At 51.2% G+C, this 6000-nt stretch overlaps 1 pseudogene across 1 annotated transcript in view; it reads left to right on the top strand.

Annotated features, from left to right (window-relative positions):
- The first annotated feature begins 1314 nt into the window (after positions 1–1314).
- Positions 1315–6000, top strand: part of LOC120814248 (dual specificity calcium/calmodulin-dependent 3',5'-cyclic nucleotide phosphodiesterase 1A-like) — a 609273-nt pseudogene continuing 604587 nt past the window's right edge. The window contains exon 1 of the transcript XR_013454338.1: positions 1315–2034. The product of XR_013454338.1 is annotated as a dual specificity calcium/calmodulin-dependent 3',5'-cyclic nucleotide phosphodiesterase 1A-like (transcript). The remainder of the gene's footprint in view (positions 2035–6000) is intronic.

The raw sequence follows: 6000 nt of genomic DNA, 5'->3' as shown, positions 1-6000 counted from the left end.
CGAGCGATGCTAACGGTTAGTCACATGATCACCTGCGCGAAAGAGGGCAGGAAACTGAATTTCACCCTCCTGCTCTCTGCACCTCGGCCGACACACACGACCCGCCCCCCATGTCAGTCACATGCATGCCACGTTCACTGGACAAGCACACAGTAGGAAACCAGAACATCACAACATGTCCCACACAGCAGCTGACAGTGGGGTTACAGTATAAAACTTGCGGGCCGCACTAACATTACACTTTCATATTAAGGATGGGGCCACAAAATATCGTCCCGAGGGCCGCAATTGGCCCGCGGGCCGCGAGTTTGAGACCCCTGCCCTAAATGGATCATTTCAAGCGTTTGGGGCCTGATGACTGATCAGAAAGACCCACAGGGAGCCTCAAACCCTGAATCTACGTTCCCTCACCGAGGCCTCTTCCACACCACGCGTCCCATCCTGTTGGCGTGGTGGGACGGCGAGTGGTCGATGGCGGGGAAGCGGGGGTCTCAAAGAGCAGGCCACTCTGCAAGCACTGCCTCTCCAGGGTGGAGTACCGCTGCCCGTCCAAGGCCTTCAAGTGAACCTTCTGCAGCCCTGAAACGACCAGGAAGGACCGGACTTCAACATGGAACAGCACACACATGGTTACGCATCACAAACGCTGCGTTCCATCACACAATACTGGTTTCTATAGAAACAGGGAGGCAGCTTCCCTCCCTGCGCTCACTCACACACACAGCAGGATGACATACAAATCCAGCTTTTTAGACCTCAACAGTGGAAGCCCTGTTGGAGTAGGAGGTGGATTTGTGCTGCTGCCTCGAGCCCGTCTGGATTCACATCACATCTGCGTTCAATTCCAAACAAACCTCCTTCTGTTTTATATTAACCATTATATGGTTTAAAGGATTCATGGGTTCATGCATTAGCATCATCAACAGAGGTGTCAAGTAACCAAGTACAAATACTTTGTTACTGTACTCAAGTAGAAATGTTGGGTATCTATACTTTACTGCAGTATTTCTATTTCAGACCACTTTTTACTTCAACTCTTTACACTTTCACGCAAATATCTGTACTTTCTACTCCTCATATTTTAAAAACAGCCTCGTTACTTCCGGTTTGTCGCAGTTCAACAACACAAAGACAAAAAAACGAGATAAATCCAGATAAACGTCGCTATGCGGACAGTGAGTGTGATTGTGGTTGGATGAGAATATAAACATTTAGTATCCAGACACCCGGTTGGTTTTCGCCTCCTCCTCTTCCTCCTCCTCTTCCTCACGCAGAGTCCATGTAACGTTAGATGAGCATCTTCATGACCGTGGGTTTGTCCTAAATGTTTGATTGAGCGTCCGGCACAACACAGCGACTTGCAAGCAGCGTATTAAATAAAGTGACGTGTGTCTTAATGCGGCTTTGGAAATGAACACAAAGGGATTCTGTATTTGCTCGTGAAGCCTGAACATTCTGCTTATGTTGTAAACTTGTAAATATAGTCAAGAAGAGTGCTTTGCAAAGGCGTCTGTTCTCTAATCTCTGTGCTGCTGAGGGAGAAGAACACACTGGGCTACTGGACCATTCTGAGGGGCGACGGCTTTCACGGGGAACTACGCAAATCTATTGGGGAGTTTTGACTTTTCCAAAAGCGCACAGAGCTGGCTGCACTTTTCACTGACAATGTGTCACCAAACTTTCATATCTTGCTGACGTTTTCGCTGAGTTGAACCAACTAAACAGTTCCGTGCAAGGTGGCGATACACACGCCATCAGCTGTGTGACAGAATGGAAGGCTTTCTCATCGGGGAGGGAATATCTTCCATGTTTCTGTCAGTGGATGAGCTGGGGGATTCTGCTGTGCTCTCGCCTCCCGCAACACGCGCAGTTCTTTAGAGGCGCTGGAAGGACAATGTGGGAAGTACTTTTCTGAGGCTGACTCCCGGCGCAGGGACAAGGCTTGGAGACAGTTTCCATCCAGAGACAACGCAGCAGACGGCACACGCCTGACAGTGACAGAGGAGGATCAGCTCATCCAACTATCCACTGACCGTACGTTCAGAAACATTTACCAAACCAAACCACACAGTTCTGGATCTCTGGCCACAAAGACTTTCCACAACCAAAAGCAATGATGAGCCTTTTGCCCTTTGCAACAACTTATCTTTGCCAAAGTGGATTTTCCTCCCTCACCTACCTGACAAACCAATCCAATCTAATAGTGACGAGATGTCGACTAATTCATGATTGACAGACTATGCAGACAACCCCCCCCCCCCCCCCAGAGAAAACAACAACAACAAGTCAAGAGTCAGAATCTCCCGCAGTGGAGGGAGGAGAAAAGCTGGAAGGAGAAGGCGTGCAATCACAGATGAATACTGGCGAGGCGCAGTAGAAGGAAACAAAGGGCCCCTTGCAGCAGACTCATAACACACTGTGTGATACGCGGCGTAACGCAGTGTGTGTTCATCTGCAGCTACACTTTGGGCTCCGACGTCTTGGTCCAGGGTAACGGATCAGACTCAAGAGCTTTTGTGGGAAGAAATGCGTAAATATGAGCCGTCATTGGCGGACTATGAGGACGCCGGATGGCCTCTGATTCATGGAGGGAGATCTCCACAAACGAGGGAACAAAGTCGTGGAGGAAAATACGGGACAAATGTGTCCTTGATGAAAAGCAGCAGTGTGGATGCACGGGGCAATAAAGTCTATGATCAATAAATAAAGCCACCAGCGACTTCCACACACAAACACGTGACTCTCTAGGTCCAGCTGGGTCCAGCTGGTGGAGAGAGGGACTGACGGGGTAAATGAAGACACGGGTGGGGCCCAGCAGGTGGGGCAGGCGGGTGACGCAGCGAATGAAGGGGTGAGTGGGGCCCAGCAGGTGGGTCAAGGGGGTGAAGGGAGGCAAGAGGAGCCGGGAACAGGTTTGGGGACCTACATTGAAGGGACCCTGTTCACGGACAGCGACATGGACATGGAGGGAGAAGAAGAGGCGTTGAAAGTCCTCCGCCTGAAGAGAAAGACGGAGAGCAGAGGGGGCTCTCAGGCCAAGAAGGGGTCAGGGAACAGAGAGACAGAGGGAGGAGGCGCAGCAGGACCGGGGTCTTCTGCGGACAGCGTCTCCTCTGGCGGGACGGCCACCAATCGGTACAGCGTGGGGAGGGTGAAACTCTTCCTGAAGACCACCAAGAAAATGAAGGGGATTAAGCTGGAGGACTACTTTCCGGATATGGAGAAATTCGGTCGTACTGCTCGGGAGGGTGCGAGCAAACGAGGCAGTTCCCGATACACGCAGCAGGAGGTCTTCCGGCTGGGAAAGATTGTCCAGAAGATCAACAATGGCAACGAGAGGGCTGCTGGGGACTGAGTGGAGTACCGGCGGAGGGGAGGAGCCAGTGACCAGATGGACTACCAGTTCATCGGCGGAGTGGGCGGTGTGCGTTGATGCTGCAGAGGAGCCTGGTGCGGACTGGCTGAGAGGAGATCGTCGCGTTCTTCTGTGTATTGATCGGACCTCAATGTCATCAGGCAATATTCTTGTTTGTGTTTGTCTTTTATAAGAAAATAAAGGTTTGTCAAAATCAAATCTCTCTCTCTGTCTCTCTCTCTCTGAGCGGAAGGAGCGTGAGGTGAATTGTTTGGATGTGTTTTCTATCTGTTATTTCGTTTATTTTCGGTGTGGTTTCTGGTGTGTGTTGTGGGGTGAATGCGTGCTGGTGTGTATGTGCGTCTTCGGTCTCTTTCTGTGTTAGTTTGTGCGTTTTTGTAGCCGGTCGGCATGTCGGACCTCACGGGGCTGACGCGGAAGCACGGCGTGAAGCTCGCGCCGGGCTTCGGGTGCTCCGTTGAGGACTGCGGTCTGGCCGTGGGGGGGTTGGTGGGTCACGGGAGCGTGAAGTCCAGGCAGGGGAGGGTGATCCACGCGCTGTTGGCAGACACAGGGTTGCCGGTGGTGGAACCATGCCAGATTAGGAGGCGAGCGGTCAGCTTTTACTCCTCCCTCTACACCAGTGAGTACAGGGAGGAGGAAGCACTGACGGAGGAGTTCGTGAGCGGGCTACCTCAAGTCTCTGAGGAGACCAACAAAGCGCTCAACAGACCCATAACGGTGCAGGAGCTGAAGGCCGCCTTGCAGGGCATGCAGGGACGGCGTGCTCCTGGCATCGATGGCCTCCCCGCAGAATTTTTAAGGCATTCTGGGATATATTTGCACCTGATGTCCTGGAGGTTTTTATGAGAGTCTGGCTCTGGTTCCATGCCGATGTCCTGCCGCAGAGCGGTCATAACGCTACTGCCGAAGAAGGGGAACCTACAGGACATCGGCAACTGGCGCCCTGTGTCTCTACTGTGTGTGGATTACAAGCTTCTGTCCAGGGTGTGGTGGAAGATTTTGCACAGACAATCGTTAAGTAAGAAACAAAGGCTCTGAGTCAAGTATGTCTTTTCTCCGTTTATTTCCTTGCAAGGGAAAAAGGGTCACAACAGCTACGTGGTCAGTAGACTGTCAAGAACCTCCTTCTGCCCCAACACATCGAGGCAGTTCTTATACCTAAGTTTAGATATCGGTGGCGTCAACAGAAACCTTTGACCATCTTGTTGAGTATCTACAGCCAGGGTACTGGGAACATCTTGTCCATGTGAGACACGTCAGTTCTTTGACCGTGTCCTTGCTCTCCCAACATGCTAAAACAAAGGTGGTCATAGACATAACAAACACTTTGTTCAGTCTCTACAGCTATGACGCTGGAAACATCTAATCCAAGAGGGAGACATCAGTTCTTATGTCAGGGCCTTTGTGATCTAACCACTTGCAACTAATAAACTGGTTATACAAATGAAGCATTTAAAAGGGTCACATATCATTTTCCCATTACATTAGTGAGGTGTTTGAGGCCTCTCCAGACCGAAGCAGAGTCACTTGCTGAGAACTGTTGTTGGAGTTTCTCAGAGTACAGTCGTTTAGCGTCTCTCACCGCCTTGCTAAACTTGTACTTTGCCTCTGTGTACAAGTCTTTGTCCCCACTCCTAAATGCCTGATCCTTCTGCAGGCGTAGTGTTCTGAGCTCTGCTGTGAACCAGGGTTTGTCGTTGTTGTAACTCACCCTGGTGCATGATGGTACACAGCTGTCCTCACAGAAGCCGATGTAGGAAGTTACAGCCTCTGTGAGCTCATCCAGACTGTCAGTAGCCGTCCTGAAAACATCCCAGTCTGTGCAGTCAAAGCACGCCCGAAGATCCTCCAGCGCCTCACTGGTCCACTTCTTGAATTCCCTCAGCACAGGTTTGCAGAGCTTTAGTTTCTGCCTGTATGCAGGAATCAGATGGACCATGACGTGGTCAGAGTGTCCCAGTGCAGCACGAGGGACGGCGTGATGAGCCCTGCTTACTGTGGTGTAACAGTGATCCAGCGTGTTCTCCTCTCTGGTGGGCATTTAATAAACTGTCTGTATTTAGGAAGTTCATGGGTGAGATTTCCTTTGTTAAAGTCCCCGAGGACAATAACTAAAGAGTCCGGGTTGGTCCGCTCCACACGCCGTATCTGGTCGGCGAGTGTCCGCTGTGCCTCGTGCACGTTGCCCGCCGGCGGCATGTAAACACCGACCAGGATGAATGAAGCGAACTCACGGGGGGAATAAAAGGGTTTGCAGTGGATGAAGAAAGTTTCCAGATCAGGAGAACAGTGTTGTAGGATCACCGTTACGTCGTTGCATTCTGGATCACACTCACTGTTTGAGTTCCTTTGCTCTCAGTGAGGAGGAACAAGCAGTTTATCACATGCAGAGCGGAGAGTGCGGGTCTGGATGTCGGGTTGGACCAGGTCCTGGATGTAAGCTGGACCCCATCCATTCACAGCACGGTACGTGAGCACCATGTTTAGAGGACTTAGGAAGGTTAAAGAGCAGTGGAGCTGCTGCATTGTGGATGAGCTGCAGAGGTGGAATGGTGGTAGCAGGAGACCTGCAGGAGAGAGTTACAGTAGTCAGACTGACGACGCTTCATGAATGAGACCAA

The sequence above is a fragment of the Gasterosteus aculeatus genome, chromosome 21 (genome assembly GCF_964276395.1).
Source record: "Gasterosteus aculeatus chromosome 21, fGasAcu3.hap1.1, whole genome shotgun sequence".
Lineage (NCBI taxonomy): Eukaryota > Metazoa > Chordata > Actinopteri > Perciformes > Gasterosteidae > Gasterosteus > Gasterosteus aculeatus.
Note: the sequence above shows the minus strand (reverse complement) of the source record. Positions and strands in the feature narration are given on the sequence as shown.